This window comes from Montipora capricornis, chromosome 1, assembly GCF_036669925.1.
Source record: "Montipora capricornis isolate CH-2021 chromosome 1, ASM3666992v2, whole genome shotgun sequence".
Lineage (NCBI taxonomy): Eukaryota > Metazoa > Cnidaria > Anthozoa > Scleractinia > Acroporidae > Montipora > Montipora capricornis.
Genome location: NC_090883.1, coordinates 4,945,537 through 4,970,536, shown reverse-complemented (window position 1 = coordinate 4,970,536; position 25,000 = coordinate 4,945,537). Strand labels below are relative to the sequence as shown.

At 38.4% G+C, this 25,000-nt stretch overlaps 2 pseudogenes; both read right to left on the bottom strand.

The window, feature by feature from the left end:
- LOC138048683 (uncharacterized) overlaps positions 1-14,534 on the bottom strand; it is a 15,250-nt pseudogene extending 716 nt beyond the window's left edge.
- A 1,195-nt stretch (positions 14,535-15,729) lies between these two features.
- LOC138048677 (uncharacterized) overlaps positions 15,730-25,000 on the bottom strand; it is a 16,054-nt pseudogene continuing 6,783 nt past the window's right edge.

Genomic DNA, 25,000 nt, shown 5'->3' with positions numbered 1-25,000 from the left:
CTTCTCCGGTCTTGCGATACAGTGAGAATTGTGACACCCGAAAATGGCCCGTAAAGTTTCGGGACTTTCGAGAAACGGGCCCCTGGACTATAAGGACGTAAGTCATTCCATCCCGGAAAGGAAAATGTCAACATAAAGAGGACGTTACTGTGTGATCTCCCTGACTGTTACAAATTAAGTGAAAATAAACTCAAAATATCCAAAGAGGGCTAATCAATTAAAAGAAAGGAATGTCACATTTTGTACAAAACGGTTTTTACAGCTCTTAACCCGTTAGCCATCTTGGATAAGCCCTTAAAGAGGCGATTGCATCAGACGGAAGAGAGGCAAATTAAAACTTTTATAGCATGGATTGTTCTTTAAAACCAAGTTTTTGGCGGCATATAATGAGACTGTCCGACCCTTTAACATAATAACGGCAGATAATGACAGTGGCTCTAGAGTCAACCTAAAAGCTGTTTATATTGTCATGTGTTAGATCTCTGTCTCGCGCCCGCTGTGTTACTGTTAGATCTCTGTCTCGCCCCCGCCTCTAATATTCCACTTGTGTGAAACAAGTGCCTCCTTGAGCAATAGTACCGACTCAGAAGCAACGCTTCTTTAAAGAAGAAAACAGTTTAAATGTTTTTGTGAATCCTTTGCTTGAACTTTAATTTAACTGTGCAACGGTATAGTGCATGCACCGGCCATCCCCAAAAACATTGCCTTCATAAAAAATAACAGTGGCTCCATCTATGTAAATATAAGGAGAGGTTGTGTTAACCTAAATTAATTTTCTTAGTACAAATGGTTGATACACTTCATCACGCTGACTAGCATAGGCCACACAGAGAGCACATGATCACACGAATCCATTCTTACATAAAATTTCCTAACGTCAGCAAGTCTCCAGCACCACTTCAAGTAAACTCACAGATTTAGGTCTCTTTTACGTAACATCACTCCAATGCTTTTCAAAATCATAAGCTGTCTCCTTATAATATTTTGGATGAAATATAATTGTTTTATCAGTAATCAATAGATCCACCAACCTTGTGAATTAACGACAAACTTTGTTTTCCATCACATTGTTATTGAGTTGCAGTCTTTATCATCCCAAATTTGATCTAACATCACATTTCCACCGAACACTCATTTGAAAGACAATCACCACTCAAGGGACAGGGACATCTACATATTATTTCTGATTCAGATTATGATTTATCAGTTTATAAAAGTTCTCCCTTGTTGTCAGTAACATTATAATCCACCCAGTCTTGTGCAACAGGTGCGCTTAGCATAGCTTCAGTCAAACCAAAAGCATGACAGAGAGACAAAGCCTGTGGTGCAATCACCCTACACAAGTCAGCAGCTACGCGGCGGACACTAGCACCAGTATCGATCGGCAAAAACTTGGAAGTTGTAAAGTATCCAAGGTCTTTCTCTATCAAAGTGATGAGGTAAAGGTGATAGAGCTTTGAAAGAACTGGCTGCAAGGATGGGTCAGCTTTGGCTAGGGCATCAACAAAGCACTCGCTGATCAGTCTCTCACCATATGCATGTGCACAGGATTGGACAAGATCTTGTTCCTCGTACATCCATACACTGAAGCGGTTCTTAGAGCCAGCCCCTTTCATTTTCATCCCTAACTCTATAAACTGAACTTGTTCACGGGCCTCAAGCAACCTATGCAGGCATTCGGTGCTGTCTAACTCAACGGTACCAACCTCTGCCTTGGCCTTGGAGGGTTTGAACAACATGAGCCGCTCAGTAGCAACCTTTTGCATCAGCACAGAATTGTCACCCTCAGCTGTCATAGCCGCATGAGCATAGCCGATGGCTGACCCGAATTTATTACAGGACAGGTAGCCCTGTCCACCACACCTTTCCCGACACACAGATGCAGCCTCCCCTACATGCCAACCAGTCAATGCCTTAATCACGCAGCACATCGCTACCACATTGGAATGATCTGAACCATCTTCGGCCTAGAAACAAAATTTCAGTACAAAAGCCTTTAGATTTCAAACAATCTTATTCAAGGTTTTGGGGTGCTCGTGTGGGCTTAAAATTCTGACCTTGCTAGGGGTAAAAGAGAGCAAATGAAGTGCCGTTCTTAGTGAAGGCCAAGACGTCTGTTAATATTAAAAAATCACCATTTTTCAAATATTGAAAGCGTGTTTGTGAAACAGCCACAATGTACATTGTAATTGATAAAATTCTATGAAACAGAAGTCTACTCATATTAATTGCTTTAATCCGTTACTTCCCATAGTGAAAGCAGTTACATGTACATAATCCTATAGCTGCTGAGTCAAGGAAATAACGACAATTCACCCATGGTTGAAATACTGCTGCTTACAAATTTAACTTATGTAACACTCTAATAACTTGATTGCGAGCATATACACCAAAACGTATTTGCGGAGCATTCCATCACTGAACTCCAGAATCCACAGAGCATTTGTCGTCATTTCCTACATCCAGGTCTCTCAGGTGATCAGCCAAACGGAAAACTTTCGCAAAAAGAGAAACGGGAAAAAAGAGAAGCAACACTTTGATGCCAGTGGAACTTTCAGAAGACGTAATTAAATTTATATATGGAGAAAAAAAGTACCTTAAATGCCCAACAGTCCTTGATATATGACAGAGCCAAGTCAAGTGCATACGTCTTCGCTAAGAGAGGCATCAGTGCACGCTGTTGAAGCTGGTATTTCAATATTGGTGTATCAGACTTGCCATCAGGCCCCACTGTCAAACGAGTTGCAGAGTAGCGGGTAGCAACAGTTATGCATGCCTTTGAAACACCTGAACGAAACGGAGTGCATCAGTTAAAGAATCTTACTCACCCACTTTACATTGCGCGCCCACATTACTCAGTCGCCATTTTCAGAGCCCCCGAAACTCTGAAATCTATGACTGGTAAAGTCAGGTAAAATGATCTCGATCAACAAGCTGGTCATCTCCTAGTGATCTTTGAGAACCTTGGAACAGCTTTGAAAATTACTTTGAGCGAAACTGAGAATACCTGAGAAAAACTGACCCGACTTTTAGCAATTTTAGCTGTTCTTAGAACTACTGTTATTGTCAGTATGGGCATGCGACGAAGTGAAAATGGGGGATGGTTTCAAAAATCAATACAGGCTAGTCGTTGACATACACTCTGTTTATTTGGTGGCAAAGGAATTCTGAGGATTCTTCAAGGGGAAATTCTGGTGTTGTCTTACTTTTGATTCACTTGGAGGCCACTTATTTGCCAGTATTGAAAAGTTTGGTTCCCATTTATGAAATGTCGCAAATTAATCATCTCTGGCGGCTTACACAGATCTATTTGTATCGCTTTTACATTCCTTTAATTCAACTCGCAAATGACGTACAAACAAACCAGGTCCAGGAATTGTTGATCCAACTAAAACTATTGCCGCACCATACAGTCAAGGTAATGTTGAGGTATTTGGTACGGCAAATGCAAGCACAAAATGTGTGGCAATGTCTCTGTCGGCACTTGTTTAAAATTTCAGAAATCCAATAACCTCTTCGGCTGACTCGGTTCACATTATGACCATTGGGAATAATATATATTCAGCTTTGTCACAATCATGCAACAGGGAGTCCAACTTTTGACCGATTTGCCTGTTATGGTTAACTTAAGTGACATTAAGTATCAGTTGACATACAGCGAAAGTTATAGTGGTTTGTTAAATAGTGGACCTCCTCTAATTGCAGACTTTCCTTACGTTATATCACTGTTAGCTACCTTTGATTCTTTGATCATGGATAATTATCAAGCATTTATTTTAACAGTTGACATTAACACAGCAGCAATATACTGTCTCCCTAATGGGAGGCGTAAAGTTTTTCATTCTCATGGCAGCGATTTTATTACGTATGGGACACCCATTTGGAACATGCACTCTAATTAAAATAGATTCATTAATGAAATAGGTAAAACATTTTCAAAATATGTGTGCACAAACAACTGTTACTTATGAGATCAAAATGTGTTAACATTATTAAAATGGCAATGTGAAATTTATTCATAGAGCAAGATCAGGGGTATACTTATCTTGTAATGTGGTTCCCAATAAACAACAGCTTAAAACTGCCATTGTGGATAATAAGGAAAGCAGCACAGGCTTTTTGATGTGGATTTCTACGTACTGCATTAGTTGTGTTTTCCAGTGGCATGCAAAGGAAAAGATAAATTACCATGTTTTTGTATACAATGCTTCTGAACCAAAAAAAATGTACCGAAAGTATTTTCAGATGTAGATTCTGCTATTGATCTCTTTTGTTTTGAAACAAAGTATGAAGTTGCACTTCTTTGATGTTTATGTGAACTATAAAATATTGAAAGGAAACAAATAATAAGAAAACATAAATCTACTTCAGAAATTGCAGCAACTGGAAGAAAGGGGAGACAAATATACAGCTCAATGGACCCAGAGAAAAAAGAAAAACTTCCTTCAATTTATTTTTGAAAAGTAAAGGTCTATGGACCCACCCAAAAAAACCAGAATCTTTCAAATAAAGATAAAAAGTATAGGTCAATGAACTCACATGGTAAAGAGAAACTTCTCTCAAACTGTCGACAAAAGTACAAATAACCTGCCCATGAGTATAGCCAACTTAGGGCCTCTTGTTAACAATACTTATTCTTTGAAATTCACAATTGACTTTCGAGGCGGTGCCTCGCATGGGACCTGAGTTCTGATGCACCTGTCCCTTTCGAGCTTTGCTTCTTTTTTTTTTTTTTTTTTTTTATCGTTTTGTGTGCCGTCTTATTGTGAATTTATCAACTACAGGGTATATATATATTTATTTAAAACTGGATCATTGGATAATGCAATTCGAGAGTTTTGATTGGCTAAGCCATCATGGGTTATGAGCCATGATACCATGATCTACAAACACGGCAAGCATATAAGTGATTTTTTGGGCCTTTTTATTTTTATTGTAGTCTAGTTTTCAATATTTTGGGGGCGTTTTTAATAAAACAATTATTCCACTTGCGCTTGTTGGATATGAGATGATTATAGCCAACTCGGCGCTATGCGCCTCGTTGGCTATCTATCATCTCATATCCAATGCGCGCTCATGGAATAATTGTTAAATATATTATAAGAGGAGTACCCAATAAAGCTAATTAAAAAAAAAAAAAGAAATCGAGCCGAATTGAGATTGAAAAGAATACTTGTTTTAGTATATATGTGCATTTCACTGGTAAAATTATAAAATAGTAAAAGGTAAAAACTGTTAAAATGTTTGACTAAACGTTCTCGATCTTGCGATCATCTTCAGAGTGATTAAATTGCATAAACCAACTGATTTATATTTGTGGTTACGTAATGCCAGTTCCCATGGGGTATAGAGTAAGATGGAATGACTGGACTTGTTTATTAAGGACTGGATTGAAGCATGTGATGTAAAATGCCTCTTTTATTTTTCTCTTTGTCCATGAGTGAGCCGAAGTCAAGATGTCCCATGTGAATTTGTGTTCGGGGTGTTTCTTTAGGTGTTTGGCCGGTTCCGATTGTTTGTTTATATCGGAATGTTCTTTGCCATGGGAACTGGCATTACGTAACCACAAATATAAATCAGTTGGTTTATGCAATTTAATCACTCTGAAGATGATCGCAAGATCAAAAACGTTTAGTCAAACTTTTTAACAGTTTTAACCTTTTACTATTTTACTGTTTTAGTATATTCACATGAGGTGATCTCAACTACATTTGCAGAAGAAACCATCGAAAGTCGATAAGTTGACATCTCAATATATGCGTGGAAAACGTGCAAGCGGTACAAAGCATGCGCAAAAATATTTCCAGAAGCTTAAAACATGGCAAATCTAAATAACCTTTGTTAAAACCCTCATCACAAACTAGCAAAATGTCAGTTTAGAAGAAGCTTATTTGAAATGGAAATTGAAAGAGGAGTTTTGAAATGGTAGCTCTAATTGAGGTGAGCGTTGCTTTGTTCAAGAGAAAATAAAGAGGGGAAGAAAGGGGCCATCCCCCATACATATAATAATGTCTCAAATTATTTTTGGATTGACTCCCACACTGTACATATCCCAAAGGGATAATGCGACAGCCAATCACATGGCAGGAATGTGTTCTCTGAGTGTGGGCTATCCACGCAGAACACATCTTTGTCATCGGGATATGTACAACAAGGGAGTCGATCTAAAAATAACTTGAGACATATTACCTATAGAAAAGCGTATGTACGGAGGATGCCCTCTCTTCCTCCTTTATTTTCTCTTGCTTTGTTGTAATCTGACCAGTATTGTTTCCTTGCAGTCAAGTAGAACTGTCCTGAACATTTTTTTAATGCCTCGATTGAAGTAACAAATTCGTTTTGCTGGGCAAACCAGCCCTACAAAATAGAATTAATCCAATTGAAACAAATTGTTGGCATGAAGATTGTTTAATTTTTAGCAATAATTATCTGGAAAGACGAAGTCAAATACTAGTTGTATGAAATTTTGTGGCCCAGTCTGTATTCTGCAGCACAGCATCATCTTGTATTCTCAACATTTCTGATTTAGAAATGCTGCAGAAATGTGACTTTACACTGCCCATTTTGTTTTCTTTGGATCACACATTATTGATTCCCTAGGGAGTGAATAACGCTCAGTTACTCCAAGATGGCGAACTGATCAGATCTCTTGAAACACCAAGATCACTGAGTGAGTACATACTAATAAGGCATGGCTTGTTTTTCTTGTATGCTAATGTCCTCCTCTCACAATATGAACCTTTGTTTGGACTACAGAGGGATGTGCTTTTTGTGGAATGTTTTTGAAGCTGTTAATAAAATTAAAAACTCGCAGCACTTGTTTCGAGTCATTGGGTCAGGTTTGAACCCATGACCTCACGATACTGGTGTAATGCCCTAACCAACTGAGCTATGAAGCTACTGACATTGGTTATTTGTGGGTTCTAATGTTCCCATGATGAAGGAATCAACGAGTGAAATGATAAATGAAATGAGCCATATATTGAACTGCCGATATGAAATGAAGTCAAGCTATGATCCTTGCAGTTATGAACATATTTTAGCAATTGCGTGGACTCGAAGCCTGAAAAAATTCAGGACTTAATGGGGTTTGAACCTGTGACCTCGCAATAACGGTGCAATGCTCTAACCAACTGAACTATGAAGCCTCTAACACAGTGCTTGACGGAGCCACGCAGTTCAAAATATGATTCCTTTAATGTATCATTTCACTAGTTGATTTCTTCATAAGAAAACATTAGAACCCACAAATGACCAGCTCCTAACGTCAGGGGCTTTGTGGCTCAGTTGGTAAAAGCGTGGGATTGGTATCACGAGGTAATGGGTTCAAACCCCGTTGAAGTTGTGAATTTTTCTGGCTTCTCTATGCAATTGCTAAAATTGAGTTCATAACTGTGAGGATCATAGCTTTACTTGTGTGTTTCTACTATTGTTTTGAATTTATCTCATCTCCGTTAGCACCCATACCACTATTATTGATAACAACCTCATTCTAATTTAACTTGTGCTTAAAATATGTGAGTGAATGTCTTCTTACAGCGATTTACTCCACAAAACTGTTTCTCCAAAAACAATGTCATGGTGCCATATGAAACACCGATCATTGCCTAACAAGATGTAGATTTAGCCAAGCAGAGCTTCTGTGTTACTTATTCTTACAATAAGTTAACCTGGCTTGGGCCTGTGATCCAATCGAAAACCAGTACCTGGTCAGTGGTCAATTAAAAAAAAAACCTGCTGACCTCGATAAGCTTTAAATTAAAGTGCTACTATGACCAAAAAATCACTTGTTTTTTTCCTTCAGATTTTGAAATTGTGATTGCTCAAAACTTGACTGGCAAAATTTTAAAGTGCCCCTAACCCCAAAATGTTTTTTTCGCTAAAATGAATCTTTGCACCTGTCCAAAACACATTGTGGCAATTTTTTCCTTTTTCTAACAAATTCTGTCATTTTACATGTATAGGCTTTGAAAGTTGCAAAAATCCAAGCATCTTTTGTTCACGACCGAGTCAGAAGGGGAGTGGGTCTATTCCTGATGTGACGTCACAAACTGATTTACATTGCATTAACTCTTTGTAAACATGCATGCAAAGTAGATTGTGACGTCACATCAGGAATAGACCCACTCCCCTTCTGACTCGGTCATGAACAAAAGATGCTTGGATTTTCGCAACTTTCGAAGCCTATAAAATGACAGAATTTGTTAGAAAAGGAAAAAATTGCCGCAATGTGTTTCAAACAGGTGCAAAGATTCATTTTAGCGAAAAAAACATTTTGGGGTTAGGGGCACTTTAAGCTTTTATTTTTATCCAAAGGCTATTTACTTTGAGTGTAAGATTTGGATTTCACAGACTGCCATTACTCACGTTCCAAACTGACCGATTGGACCACACAGGGTTAGTTCTAGGTAAAAGTGACGTCATTTACTCACTACCTTAAAATTTCAGCTTGTAAACACAGCTTATTATACATGCAAAACACGAATTTAAAAGTCTGAAAGCCCGAAACTCTGTGCTGCATATTAATTCATAGAGTCTTTGATGTCATTTTCTCCTCGATCCAGCTCTCTCAAGACTTCAAACTTCAACAAGAAAATTCCAGGTGTCTTTTTGAAATCAAGGCCTAAGACTTCCATCATTTACTGTTTAGTTAACATAGTTTTGAAATCCAAAGAAAAATAAAAATTGTTTTTTGGTCATAGTAGCACTTTAAACTTGAGCCCATGATATGGTCACGTGATACTGGTCAGCAGACACCTCATTTGGACAGGTGTCAATTAACGATAACAAGGAAGTCCAATATCAAAGATGTTCCTGCAAAAAACTGTGGCTTACACCACGATAGTTTCACATTGGCATACATGGAGGGGTGGACGTACAGCTGTACAGTAACCAAAACCAAATTTTCTCCCACAGATAGGTTACCATGAAATTATTTTCTTACCAATGGTTCTCTGTGCACACGGAACTCCACTTTTAATGTGACATAAAAAGGTTACTATGGCAACAAAAGAGCCACCTGTGTCACATCTTTAACCCATTGACTCCTGGGGTTCCCCATTGACGGATAAAATCGTCTGGCGTTACACAGAGTAAAATAGTAAGTATGGCCGCTTTAGGGGTGAATGGGTTAAACCCTCAAATCTCAAAAACAAACTTGGTGAGCCCCAATTTTACTGCAGGAAAGTGATTAAAGAGTTGAGATAAAAGTGTGCACTGAGTAAAAAAATTTAGTCCCTTAGGAATGGATTCACCTTTACAGTTAAAAATTCTTAGTTAACTTTAACTTTTTCTGGTTATTTGGCAAGTTCTACCAATTTCCACCACCAAAACTGCAGTACTAGAGATTTATTTATTAGACATTCTAATAAATTATTAATTTTTAATCAAGGAGATTTGGAGGAATGTGGATGCTGCTTTGCTAAATAACTTACGGTATATGAAACATTCAAGTCTTTTTTAATGGTCCTACCGTGAGCCCTTCAAAGGAAATTTTCATTAATGACTCAAAGTTTGAATGCAGCACCATTAAATGTCTATTTCCGAGGAAAAGCAATGTTGCATCCATACTGGCCACACAATCTCTGGCCCATGTTGATAAAAGCAGGGTTAGTAGACTAACTTAAGTGCAAGAAAAACAAAGGCTGTTCTGGTATTTATCCCAAACAACATGGTATTTATCTCAAACAACAAGACTTAAAGAAAAACATTTCAACAAACATTTACATTCTTAAACTGAGTTCACCATACTTTGAGACATAATCTACCTTGTGACATGCTTGCAATACAGAGACGGCCAGACAGCAACTGATCAGCAACAGTCAAAAATCTTTTCCGAACATTTCCCTCCACTTTGGTGGTGTAGTTACCATCCTCGTCCACATCAGAATACAGGTTCAACAAGTTCTCTCTTGGAACGCGCACATTATCGAATGTAAACTTGCATTGTCAACTCCATTCAGACCAATCTTGTGCCCCATGTCATGAATATGGGATCCTGGAATCTCTTTAAGATTTTTGTCCCGGATGGGTACTAATACTCCGTGGATACCTATCAAGGAAACACAGCAAATAAGTACACGTACCAATGTACTGTATGTAAAGATACAATACAGTAAATTCTGGATCACAACCACCAAATACGGTAAATGTGCCATGACAATGTTACAATGTTGTGATTGATGTTCAGTAAAATAAAATGTTATCAGTGTTTCTATCTGATCCAGCTGTGTGCAAGTAGCTGCTGGCTTAGATGGGCACTGTCGTCGTCTGAACCAGCAGGTACCCCACTTATTGTGGTACTGCAGCCAAAGAAAATTCCCTGGTTAAGATTACAACAACATCGTGGCAGCTAGACAGAGTAATGGTTTAATGTTTCTATCCTTTGTACATTTCAGTGGTAAGACTTACATTTTGTTTGTTTCCGGTTTTTTGGAGTGTTTTGGGGGGAATTGGAAGTTGCTTTGGGTCCTTACATGTACAGGTAAATGGGTTGTTGAAGGTGGTTTTTGATTTATTTTTGGTGGATGCTGTCGGTAGTTTTAGGATGGTTTAGTGTTTTAGTGTTTTAGTGTAATAATTTTCCAAACTGTTAACTTAATTAAAATTACTGGTATGTACAGATCAGAAATTACTTTCACCTTCATTTTTTCCATTGACATACAGCTGTGCGAACACTATAATGTGATGGGCATCACAGGCACCATTGAGTTATCCAATACTTCTGGGCCAAGGTGCTTGGTGTGTTAACAATGAATTCTTTTGTATCATTGTCGTACACTGCTGTTGTTTCCATCTGAACAGCATTATTACCATAGCCAAGTTCTGTCAGTCCAAAGCAGCTACATCTTTTAGAGAGTCAATACCCTGTAAGTATGAGACTCAATTACCAAAAAAACTACAAATTTCACTCAGTACATATCAAGATCCTAGGATAATTGAATTCTAATGCTTTTATTTCACTGGACCATCATTGTTTTATATTACGCTGTATGTTCTATAGATAAATTAACGTGGCCAACCAGCTGTGACACATCAGGTCATTGTGACCTAACTCTATGACAAACATGTAGCCAAGCTTTCTCGTGAATGGCTAGCAGAATTGCAGCTCGTGGAATGGTTAGCCTTTCCCAGCAGACAGAATTGCAGCTTCAAATGAGAATGCTAAACCCCTTATGACACAAAAAGGTGACAAAATTGGAATGGAAATATTTATTGAACTACAGTACATGCTCAACACTCAAAAATGAAAGAAATAAACGTAGAGGACTGAGAGGAAAAAGGAATTACGGTATTTCATTTTGAGGAGAGGAGAGGTTCTAGAGTTTTCACCTCATCACAGCTGTATTACCGTAGTGTATTGTATTGTACATGAAAGCTCTCTTGATGCTTAAAATATTTTTTTACAAAATGTTCTTTGATGAAATAATATATGAAATGGATCATATATGAACTGCGGATATGAAATCAAGTGAAGCTATGATCCTCTCAGTCATGAACGAAATTTTGCAATTGCGTAGAGAAGCCTGAAATATTCAGGACTTCAACAGGGTTTGAAACCCGTGAGCTCGCTATACCGGTGCGAAGCTCTAACCAACTGAGCTATGAAGCCACTGACATTGGGAGCTGGTCATTTGTGGGTTCTAATGTTCCCGTGAGGAATGAATCAATGATGAAATGATGTATGAAATGGATCATATATGAACTGAGGATACGAAATCAAGTGAAGCTATGATCCTCACAGTCATGAATGCAATTTTTGCAATTGTGTAGAGAAGCCTGAATATTTCAGGACTTCAACAAGGTTTGAACCAGTGGCCTCACGATACCGGTGCAATGCTCTAACCAACTGAGCTATTGAGCCACTGACATTGGGAGCTGGTCATTTCTGGGTTCTAATGTTCCTGTGAGGAAGAATCAATGATGAAATGATATATGAAATGGATCATAGTGGAGCTTTGCGCGCGCCAAAGGCGCGCACGCGCTGAGCACCATAGTTAAGAAAATATGGTAACCCATTGATGTGAGAAAATTTGGTTTTATAGCCATGACGTCATCAAGGTCCGTACGTACGTCCGCCCCTTCATGTATGCCAATGTGACCAGTACACGTAACCAAATCACGGGCTAATTAAAGTTTAGAGCTCATCCAGGAGGCAATACTACATTTGACACTAACTATTTCACAGCATACATCTTTGATATTGGACATCAATGTTATGGTCAATTGACACCTGTCAAAACAAGGTATCCGCTGACCCCGTATCAGGTGACTATATGAGCGGGCTCAAGTAAGAGCCGTTATCGAGGTCAGCTGTTTTTTTTTAAGTTGACCGCTGACCAGGACTGGTTGTTGATTGGACTCGCCAGGCCATCCAGGTCGGGGGGGGTTGGGGGGAAAAAAAACACTCACATCACACCTGATCGAGGCTTCATTTTGCGCGCTCTTTCTAGTGGCTCGACGCGGCTACACACGCCACGCAGATACGTCCGCAAAGCTCTTGACCAGTCGATGCTTTCCGTGTTCAGGTACGGTTTAGAAAAGTATATTTTTCTTTCATTTTTCGCTGGTTTCAGTCCAGGTGTAACATAATAAAGCGTGGTCAGGACACACTGGTGGCTACGTAGTTATTCAAGTTAACGCAATTGGAGCGATATAAACTTAAAAGCTGAGTGTTTATTTTGAATTTGTGTTTGGGGCTGCTTTTTGCTACGCCTGAAATTACAGTTTTTGGTATGTGTTAAGATTTGTTTAATTTTGAATCTATTAAAGGTTGGCTAAGATGCCTGGACGGCCTATGACAGAAGAGCAGAAAACGAAAGAAGAGAGAAAAAGAACAAGAACGACAAAACCGGTACACCAGTAATAGCTCTTAAAGTTGGTTGAGAATTTACCTCCACAATTCTTTTCTTGGACACTAAAACATTTGTGTATTTCTACGGATGTAGTTTATTTCAAGTGGAATGCATATTGTCTAAAAAAGTGGTTTAGTTTGTTTTTTCCTTTGCTCAAGAATGAAACTCGAATTTTTATTGTTAACTGGAATATTAAATAACCAATCATCTGTAGTCTTTTTGGACAGAAATAATCGATCTTTTGCATGGTTTTTTTGGCTTTAAAATGCGAGCGAACAAGAGTTTTTTTTACTCTTCCGCTTCTTGGCCTAATTGTTTTTCGATGTGCCTCGACAGTGACAAGAAAATTTTGCACTTATGTTCTACACATGTTAATCGCAATGATTTCGTCCGTAAAAAACGTAAGGATGAAATATCACCAGCTTGTGTTTTCAGAAGTTTGTTTAGAGCACGTACAGGTAATTTTGTTTGGAGATCTTGTTGAAGTTTTGTCCTTCTCTAGCCGATTCTGGTTTCTATAGCCAAGCTGGCTGTTTTCAATGAAGAATACATCAAAATGTGTAATGAATAAAGTATGATCTGGTCACAGTCACGAGCTATAGTACAATCTGTGATTTTCTAATATTTAGCGTGATGCCTATTCGCTGGCTTTTGGACAGTCGACCTCTTGAAATGGCTTCTTTCCTTTTCCGTTCGCTTTGCTGAGGATTTGTTTTGTTTTTCTTTCTTTTCAAACTCTTGTGATTAAAGAAAAATTAATTGCCTAACTGGTGAATTAACAGTAGTTTTCGCTGGAAAAAATTAAACCGTTCGAATTCACTAGTTAGGCAGTGAAGAAAATGACATAATTAAGCAATTTCCGGAAAAACCAAAAGGGCGGACAGTTCCAAAGGCCTTTTATTTTCACTAAATCCTACAGCCAGTAAGAATAAACAAGCCTGGAGCTCCGCTTTTAGGCTTGGCTAAATCTATAATAATAATATGAACTGCTAATCACTTGATTTCATAGCGCCAGTTCACGTTAAAATGTTCTTTGCAGCACCCTTTTACAGAATGACATTGACTCTGACTTTTTAAAGATAAACTTTAAACAGGTACATGTAGGAAAAAAAAATAATTTCAAGGGGATACAGGTAGCCCTTACTCTGACCCTCAGCTTAGTTACCCATGGAGAGTTTTCAATCATATGAAGTTTCACATGTAAATACTTGTGAGTTGTCTCAAAACAACATGGGTTTATTATTTTCAAAACCATACAGCCTTCATGGTTCATTAGAGACATCCTTTCAGATGTTTTTTTTTTATAAGAAAGGCAAAGTCATGTCCTGAGTAAAACTAAACCTACAGTGGACAAGGTTAGGGCACTTGTACATGTACGTCTTTTTAAGAAAATGCAAATGTGCAACTGAAATTTACCAAAAACAAGTGTCAACACAGCAAGCTAAGCCTAATTATTAATACATGGATGTGTGCAATTTTGGTTCCACTCCCCGTTAATGATGGTATTATGGACCCCGAAACCAGCATTCAATATTGTACTTTTCCATGATCTAACGGTACCTGAATGATCTTCTCATGATGCCTAGACTTCCAAGCTTAAGCACAGTGCCACCAACCAGGTTAAACTGCACTGTCATCGTCAACAGCCAGTGATCCATCACCTACCACACCAAGCGTCATGGGCGCAAAAATCCCAAACGGATTTATGACGAAAGTCCATCACACAAAGCACCCTTGGTCACAAGAGTTTCTTCTCCTCCTTAAAGCTAGATCCTCTTCTCTTCAATAACAGAAATGTTGTATTTGGGCTTCATAAGGGTTCCTCTGACAGAATTTTTCGAAATTTTTTCCCTCCTTCTCATTGTTGTCATGGGTCTAAAGTTTTGTCATACTAGATACATCAAAGGAACTGTACCCCAGTCATCTCTTAATAACGCTGACATGGTTTACAAGGGTAGAAAATAGCACTTTCACATCACCCTCTCATAGTTAATTCTGATGAAGTGAAAATAGATACTTTTTCGTTTCTGAGGAAGCAAAACAAAAGGAACCTTAGACTTAGGGTTAGCCAAAATTAGGGTTAGGGTTACTTTCCAAAAGTTAAAAACAATGATCTGCAACGAGGGAACTGTGGAATGTGACCTGTGTTTTAGAACCGCAGCCTTCTCTGTGTTACTGTTAGATCTCTGTCTCGCCCCCGCCTCTCATATTCCACTTGTGTGAAACAAGGGCCTCCTTGAGCAATAGTACCGACTCAGAAGCAACGCTTCTTTAAAGAAGAAAACAGTTTAAATGTTTTGTGAATCTTTGCTTGAACTTTAATTTACTGTGCAACGGTATAGTGCAATGCACCGCCATCCCCAAAAACATTGCCTTCATAAAAAATAACAGTGGCTCCATCTATGTAAAAAAAGGAGAGGTGTGTTAACCTAAATTAATTTTCTTAGTACAAATGGTTGATACACTTCATCACGCTGACTAGGCATAGGCTCACACAGAGAGCACATGATCACACGAATCCATTCTTACATAAAATTTCCTAACGTCAGCAAGTCCTCCAGCACCACTTCAAGTAAACTCACAGATTTAGGTCTCTTTTACGTAACATCACTCCAATGCTTTTCAAAATCATAAGCTGTCTCCTGATAATATTTTGATGAAATATAATTGTTTTATCAGTAATCAATCGATCCACCAACCTTGTGAATTAACGACAAACTTTGTTTTCGATCACATTGTTATTGAGTTGCAGTCTTTATCATCCCAAATTTTGATTCTAACATCACATTTCCACCGAACACTTTTGAAAGACAATCACCACTCAAGGGACAGGGACATCTCATATTATTTCTGATTCAGATTATGATTTATCAGTTTATAAAAGTTCTCCCTTGTTGTCAGTAACTTATAATCCACCCAGTCTTGTGCACACGGTGCGCTTAGCATAGCTTCAGTCAAACCAAAAAGCATGACAGAGAGACAAAGCCTGTGGTGCAATCACCCTACACAAGTCAGCAGCTACGCGGCGGACACTAGCACCAGTATCGATCGGCAAAAACTTGGAAGTTGTAAAGTATCCAAGGTCTTTGTCTCTATCAAAGTGATGAGGTAAAGGTGATAGAGCTTTGAAAGAACTGGCTGCAAGGATGGGTCAGCTTTGCTAGGGCATCAACAAAGCACTCGCTGATCAGTCTCTCACCATATGCATGTGCACAGGATTGGACAAGATCTTGTTCCTCGTACATCCATACACTGAAGCGGTTCTTAGAGCCAGCCCCTTTCATTTTCATCCCTAACTCTATAAACTGAACTTGTTCACGGGCCTCAAGCAACCTATGCAGGCATTCGGTGCTGTCTAACTCAACGGTACCAACCTCTGCCTTGGCCTTGGAGGGTTTGAACAACAATGAGCCGCTCAGTCGCAACCTTTTGCATCAGCACAGAATTGTCACCCTCAGCTGTCATAGCCGCATGAGCATAGCCGATGGCTGACCCGAATTTATTACAGGACAGGTAGCCCTGTCCACCACACCTTTCCCGACACACAGATGCAGCCTCCCCTACATGCCAACCAGTCAATGCCTTAATCACGCAGCACATCGCTACCACATTGGAATGATCTGAACCATCTTCGGCCTAGAAACAAAATTTCAGTACAAAAGCCTTTTAGATTTAAAACACTCTTATTCAAGGTATTGGGGTGCTCGTGTGGGCTTAAAATTCTGACCTTGCTAGGGTAAAAGAGAGCAAATGACGTGCCGTTCTTAGTGAAGGCCAGACGTCTGTTAATATTAAAAAATCACCATTTTTCAAATATTGAAAGCGTGTTTGTGAAACAGCTACAATGTACATTGTAATTGATAAAATTCTATGAAACAGACGTCTACTCATATTAATTGCTTCAATACGTTACTTCCCATAGTGAAAGTAGATACATGTACATAATCCTATAGCTGCTGTGTCAAGGAAATAACGACTATTCTCCCATCGTTGAAATACTGCTTCTTACAAATTTAACTTATGTAACACTCTAATAACTTTGATTGCGAGCATATACACCAAAACGTATTTGCGGAGCATTCCATCACTGAACTCCAGAATCCACAGAGCATTTGTCGTCATTTCCTACATCCAGGTCTCTCAGGTGATCAGCCAAACGGAAACTTTCGCAAAAAGAGAAACGGGAAAAAAGAGAAGCAACACTTTGATGCCAGTGGAACTTTCAGAAGACGTAATTAAATTTTATATATGGAGAAAAAAAGTACCTTAAATGCCCAACAGTCCTTGATATATGACAGAGCCAAGTCAAGTGCATACGTCTTCGCTAAGAGAGGCATCAGTGCACGCTGTTGAAGCTGGTATTTCAATATTGGTGTATCAGACTTGCCATCAGGCCCCACTGTCAAACGAGTTGCAGAGTAGCGGGTAGCAACAGTTACGCATGCCTTTGAAACACCTGAACGAAACGGAGTGCATCAGTTAAAGAGTCTTACTCACCCACTTTACATTGCGCGCCCACATTACTCAGTCGCCATTTTCAGAGCCCCCGAAACTCTGAATTCTATGACTGGAAAAGTCAGGTAAACTGATCTCAATCAACAAGCTGGTCATCTCCTAGTGATCTTTGAGAACCTTGGAACAGCTTTGAAAATTACTTTGAGCGAAACTGAGAATACCTGAGAAAAACTGACCCGACTTTTAGCAATTTCAGCTGTTCTTAGAACTACTGTTATTGTCAGTATGGGCATGCGACGAAGTGAAAATGGGGGATGGTTTCAAAAATCAATACAGGCTGGTCGTTGACATGCACTCTGTTTATTTGGTGGCAAAGGAATTCTGAGGATTCTTCAAGGGGAAATTCTGGTGTTCTGTCTTACTTTTGATTCACTTGGAGGCCACTTATTTGCCAGTATTGAAAAGTTTGGTTCACATTTATGAAATGTCGCAAATTAATCATCTCTGGCGGCTTACACAGATCTATTTGTATCGCTTTTACATTCCTTTAATTCAACTCGCAAATGACGTACAAACAAACCAGGTCCAGGAATTGTTGATCCAACTAAAACTATTGCCGCACCATACAGTCAAGGTAATGTTGAGGTATTTGGTACGGCAAATGCAGGCACAAAATGTGTGGCAATGTCTCTGTCGGCACTTGTTTAAAATTTCAGAAATCCAATAACCTCTTCGGCTGACTCGGTTCACATTATGACCATTGGGAATAATATATATTCACCTTTGTCACAATCATGCAACAGGGAGTCCAACTTTTGACCGATTTGCCTGTTATTGTTAACTTAAGTGACATTAAGTATCAGTTGACATACAGCGAAAGTTATAGTGGTTTGTTAAATAGTGCACCTCCTCTAATTGCAGACTTTCCTTACGTTATATCACTGTTAGCTACCTTTAATTCTTTGATCATGGATAATTATCAAGCATTTATTTTAACAGTTGACATTAACACAGCAGCAATATACTGTCTCCCTAATGGGAGGCGTAAAGTTTTTCATTCTCATGGCAGCGATTTTATTACGTATGGGACACCCATTTGGAACATGCACTCTAATTAAAATAGATTCATTAATGAATTTGGTAAAACATTTTCAAAATATGTGTGCACAAACAACTGTTACTTATGAGATCAAAATGTGTTAACATTATTAAAATGGCAATGTGAAATTTATTCATAGAGCAAGATCAGGGGTATACTTATCTTGTAATGTGGTTCCCAATAAACAACAGCTTAAAACTGCTGTTGTGGATAATAAGGAAAGCAGCACAGGCTTTTTGATGTGGATTTCTACGTACTGCATTAGTTGTGTTTTCCAGTGGCATGCAAAGGAAAAGATAAATTACCATGTTTTTGTATACAATGCTTCTGAACCAAAAAAAATGTACCGAAAGTATTTTCAGGTGTAGATTCTGCTATTGATCTCTTTTGTTTTGAAACAAAGTATGAAGTTGCACTTCTTTGATGTTTATGTGAACTATAAAATATTGAAAGCAAACAAATAATAAGAAAACATAAATCTACTTCAGAAATTGCAGCAACTGGAAGAAAGGGGAGACAAATATACAGCTCAATGGACCCAGAGAAAAAATAAAAACTTCCTTCAATTTTTTTGAAAAGTAAAGGTCTATGGACCCACCCAAAAAAACCAGAATCTTTCAAATAAAGATGAAAAGTATAGGTCAATGAACTCACATGGTAAAGAGAAACTTCTCTCAAACTGTCGACAAAAGTACAAATAACCTGCCCATGAGTATAGCCAACTTAGGGCCTCTTGTTAACAATACTTATTCTTTGAAATTCACAATTGACTTTCGAGGCGGTGCCTCGCATGGGACCTGAGTCCTGATGCACCTGTCCCTTTCGAGCTTTGCTTCTTTTTTTTTTTTTTTTTTTATCGTTTCGTGTGCCGTCTTATTGTGAATTTATCAACTACAGGGTATATATATATTTATTTAAAACTGGATCATTGGATAATGCAATTCGAGAGTTTTGATTGGCTAAGCCATCATGGGTTATGAGCCATGATACCATGATCTACAAACACGGCAAGCATATAAGTGATTTTTTGGGCCTTTTTATTTTTATTGTAGTCTAGTTTTCTATATTTTGGGGGCGTTTTTAATAAAACAATTATTCCACTTGCGCTTGTTGGATATGAGATGATTATAGCCAACTCGGCGCTATGCGCCTCGTTGGCTATCTATCATCTCATATCCAATGCGCGCTCATGGAATAATTGTTAAATATATTATAAGAGGAGTACCCAATAAAGCTAATTAAAAAAAAAAAAAGAAATCGAGCCGAATTGAGATTGAAAAGAATACTTGTTTTAGTATATATGTGCATTTCACTGGTAAAATTATAAAATAGTAAAAGGTAAAAACTGTTAAAATGTTTGACTAAACGTTTTCGATCTTGCGATCATCTTCAGAGTGATTAAATTGCATAAACCAACTGATTTATATTTGTGGTTACGTAATGCCAGTTCCCATGGGGTATAGAGTAAGATGGAATGACTGGACTTGTTTATTAAGGACTGGATTGAAGCATGTGATGTAAAATGCCTCTTTTATTTTTCTCTTTGTCCATGAGTGAGCCGAAGTCAAGATGTCCCATGTGAATTTGTGTTCGGGGTGTTTCTTTAGGTGTTTGGCCGGTTCCGATTGTTTGTTTATATCGGAATGTTCTTTGCCATGGGAACTGGCATTACGTAACCACAAATATAAATCAGTTGGTTTATGCAATTTAATCACTCTGAAGATGATCGCAAGATCAAAAACGTTTAGTCAAACTTTTTAACAGTTTTAACCTTTTACTATTTTACTGTTTTAGTATATTCACATGAGGTGATCTCAACTACATTTGCAGAAGAAACCATCGAAAGTCGATAAGTTGACATCTCAATATATGCGTGGAAAACGTGCAAGCGGTACAAAGCATGCGCAAAAATATTTCCAGAAGCTTAAAACATGGCAAATCTAAATAACCTTTGTTAAAACCCTCATCACAAACTAGCAAAATGTCAGTTTAGAAGAAGCTTATTTGAAATGGAAATTGAAAGAGGAGTTTTGAAATGGTAGCTCTAATTGAGGTGAGCGTTGCTTTGTTCAAGAGAAAATAAAGAGGGGAAGAAGGGGCCATCCCCCATACATATAATAATGTCTCAAATTATTTTTGGATTGACTCCCACACTGTACATATCCCAAAGGGATAATGCGACAGCCAATCACATGGCAGGAATGTGTTCTCTGAGTGTGGGCTATCCACGCAGAACACATCTTTGTCATCGGGATATGTACAACAAGGGAGTCGATCTAAAAATAACTTGAGACATATTACCTATAGAAAAGCGTATGTACGGAGGATGCCCTCTCTTCCTCCTTTATTTTCTCTTGCTTTGTTGTAATCTGACCAGTATTGTTTCCTTGCAGTCAAGTAGAACTGTCCTGAACATTTTTTTAATGCCTCGATTGAAGTAACAAATTCGTTTTGCTGGGCAAACCAGCCCTACAAAATAGAATTAATCCAATTGAAACAAATTGTTGGCATGAAGATTGTTTAATTTTTAGCAATAATTACCGGTATCTGGAAAGACGAAGTCAAATACTAGTTGTATGAAATTTTGTGGCCCAGTCTGTATTCTGCAGCACAGCATCATCTTGTATTCTCAACATTTCTGATTTAGAAATGCTGCCGAAATGTGACTTTACACTGCCCATTTTGTTTTCTTTGGATCACACATTATTGATTCCCTAGGGAGTGAATAACGCTCAGTTACTCCGAGATGGCGAACTGATCAGATCTCTTGAAACACCAAGATCACTGAGTGAGTACATACTAATAAGGCATGGCTTGTTTTTCTTGTATGCTAATGTCCTCCTCTCACAATATGAACCTTTGTTTGGACTACAGAGGGATGTGCTTTTTGTGGAATGTTTTTGAAGCTGTTAATAAAATTAAAAACTCGCAGCACTTGTTTCGAGTCATTGGGTCAGGTTTGAACCCATGACCTCACGATACTGGTGTAATGCCCTAACCAACTGAGCTATGAAGCTACTGACATTGGTTATTTGTGGGTTCTAATGTTCCCATGATGAAGGAATCAACGAGTGAAATGATAAATGAAATGAGCCATATATTGAACTGCCGATATGAAATGAAGTCAAGCTATGATCCTTGCAGTTATGAACATATTTTAGCAATTGCGTGGACTCGAAGCCTGAAAAATTCAGGACTTAATGGGGTTTGAACCTGTGACCTCGCAATAACGGTGCAATGCTCTAACCAACTGAACTATGAAGCCTCTAACACAGTGCTTGACGGAGCCACGCAGTTCAAAATATGATTCCTTTAATGTATCATTTCACTAGTTGATTTCTTCATAAAGAAAACATTAGAACCCACAAATGACCAGCTCCTAACGTCAGGGGCTTTGTGGCTCAGTTGGTAAAAGCGTGGGATTGGTATCACGAGGTAATGGGTTCAAACCCCGTTGAAGTTGTGAATTTTTCTGGCTTCTCTATGCAATTGCTAAAATTGAGTTCATAACTGTGAGGATCATAGCTTTACTTGTGTGTTTCTACTATTGTTTTGAATTTATCTCATCTCCGTTAGCACCCATACCACTATTATTGATAACAACCTCATTCTAATTTAACTTGTGCTTAAAATATGTGAGTGAATGTCTTCTTACAGCGATTTACTCCACAAAACTGTTTCTCCAAAAACAATGTCATGGTGCCATATGAAACACCGATCATTGCCTAACAAGATGTAGATTTAGCCAAGCAGAGCTTCTGTGTTACTTATTCTTACAATAAGTTAACCTGGCTTGGGCCTGTGATCCAATCGAAAACCAGTACCTGGTCAGTGGTCAATTAAAAAAAAAACCTGCTGACCTCGATAAGCTTTAAATTAAAGTGCTACTATGACCAAAAAATCACTTGTTTTTTTCCTTCAGATTTTGAAATTGTGATTGCTCAAAACTTGACTGGCAAAATTTTAAAGTGCCCCTAACCCCAAAATGTTTTTTTCGCTAAAATGAATCTTTGCACCTGTCCAAAACACATTGTGGCAATTTTTTCCTTTTTCTAACAAATTCTGTCATTTTACATGTATAGGCTTCGAAAGTTGCAAAAATCCAAGCATCTTTTGTTCACGACCGAGTCAGAAGGGGAGTGGGTCTATTCCTGATGTGACGTCACAAACTGATTTACATTGCATTAACTCTTTGTAAACATGCATGCAAAGTAGATTGTGACGTCACATCAGGAATAGACCCACTCCCCTTCTGACTCGGTCATGAACAAAAGATGCTTGGATTTTCGCAACTTTCGAAGCCTATAAAATGACAGAATTTGTTAGAAAAAGGAAAAAATTGCCGCAATGTGTTTCAAACAGGTGCAAAGATTCATTTTAGCGAAAAAAACATTTTGGGGTTAGGGGCACTTTAAGCTTTTATTTTTATCCAAAGGCTATTTACTTTGAGTGTAAGATTTGGATTTCACAGACTGCCATTACTCACGTTCCAAACTGACCGATTGGACCACACAGGGTTAGTTCTAGGTAAAAGTGACGTCATTTACTCACTACCTTAAAATTTCAGCTTGTAAACACAGCTTATTATACATGCAAAACACGAATTTAAAAGTCTGAAAGCCGAAACTCTGTGCTGCATATTAATTCATAGAGTCTTTGATGTCATTTTCTCCTCGATCCAGCTCTCTCAAGACTTCAAACTTCAACAAGAAAATTCCAGGTGTCTTTTTGAAATCAAGGCCTAAGACTTCCATCATTTACTGTTTAGTTAACATAGTTTTGAAATCCAAAGAAAAATAAAAATTGTTTTTTGGTCATAGTAGCACTTTAAACTTGAGCCCATGATATGGTCACGTGATACTGGTCAGCAGACACCTCATTTGGACAGGTGTCAATTAACGATAACAAGGAAGTCCAATATCAAAGATGTTCCTGCAAAAAACTGTGGCTTACACCACGATAGTTTCACATTGGCATACATGGAGGGGTGGACGTACAGCTGTACAGTAACCAAAACCAAATTTTCTCCCACAGATAGGTTACCATGAAATTATTTTCTTACCAATGGTTCTCTGTGCACACGGAACTCCACTTTTAATGTGACATAAAAAGGTTACTATGGCAACAAAAGAGCCACCTGTGTCACATCTTTAACCCATTGACTCCTGGGGGTTCCCCATTGACGGATAAAATCGTCTGGCGTTACACAGAGTAAAATAGTAAGTATGGCCGCTTTAGGGGTGAATGGGTTAAACCCTCAAATCTCAAAAACAAACTTGGTGAGCCCCAATTTTACTGCAGGAAAGTGATTAAAGAGTTGAGATAAAAGTGTGCACTGAGTAAAAAATTTAGTCCCTTAGGAATGGATTCACCTTTACAGTTAAAAAATTCTTAGTTAACTTTAACTTTTTCTGGTTATTTGGCAAGTTCTACCAATTTCCACCACCAAAACTGCAGTACTAGAGATTTATTTATTAGACATTCTAATAAATTATTAATTTTTAATCAAGGAGATTTGGAGGAATGTGGATGCTGCTTTGCTAAATAACTTACGGTATATGAAACATTCAAGTCTTTTTTAATGGTCCTACCGTGAGCCCTTCAAAGGAAATTTTCATTAATGACTCAAAGTTTGAATGCAGCACCATTAAATGTCTATTTCCGAGGAAAAGCAATGTTGCATCCATACTGGCCACACAATCTCTGGCCCATGTTGATAAAAGCAGGGTTAGTAGACTAACTTAAGTGCAAGAAAAACAAAGGCTGTTCTGGTATTTATCCCAAACAACATGGTATTTATCTCAAACAACAAGACTTAAAGAAAAACATTTCAACAAACATTTACATTCTTAAACTGAGTTCACCATACTTTGAGACATAATCTACCTTGTGACATGCTTGCAATACAGAGACGGCCAGACAGCAACTGATCAGCAACAGTCAAAAATCTTTTCCGAACATTTCCCTCCACTTTGGTGGTGTAGTTACCATCCTCGTCCACATCAGAATACAGGTTCAACAAGTTCTCTCTTGGAACGCGCACATTATCGAATGTAAACTTTGCATTGTCAACTCCATTCAGACCAATCTTGTGCCCCATGTCATGAATATGGGATCCTGGAATCTCTTTAAGATTTTTGTCCCGGATGGGTACTAATACTCCGTGGATACCTATCAAGGAAACACAGCAAATAAGTACACCGTCTACCAATGTACTGTATTGTAAAGATACAATACAGTAAATTCTGGATCGCAACCACCAAATACGGTAAATGTGCCATGACAATGTTACAATGTTGTGATTGATGTTCAGTAAAATAAATGTTATCAGTGTTTCTATCTGATCCAGCTGTGTGCAAGTAGCTGCTGGCTTAGATGGGCACTGTCGTCGTCTGAACCAGCAGGTACCCCACTTATTGTGGTACTGCAGCCAAAGAAAATTCCCTGGTTAAGATTACAACAACATCGTGTCAGCTAGACAGAGTAATGGTTTAATGTTTCTATCCTTTGTACATTTCAGTGGTAAGACTTACATTTTGTTTGTTTCCGGTTTTTTGGAGGGTTTGGGGGGAATCGGAAGTTGCTTTGGGTC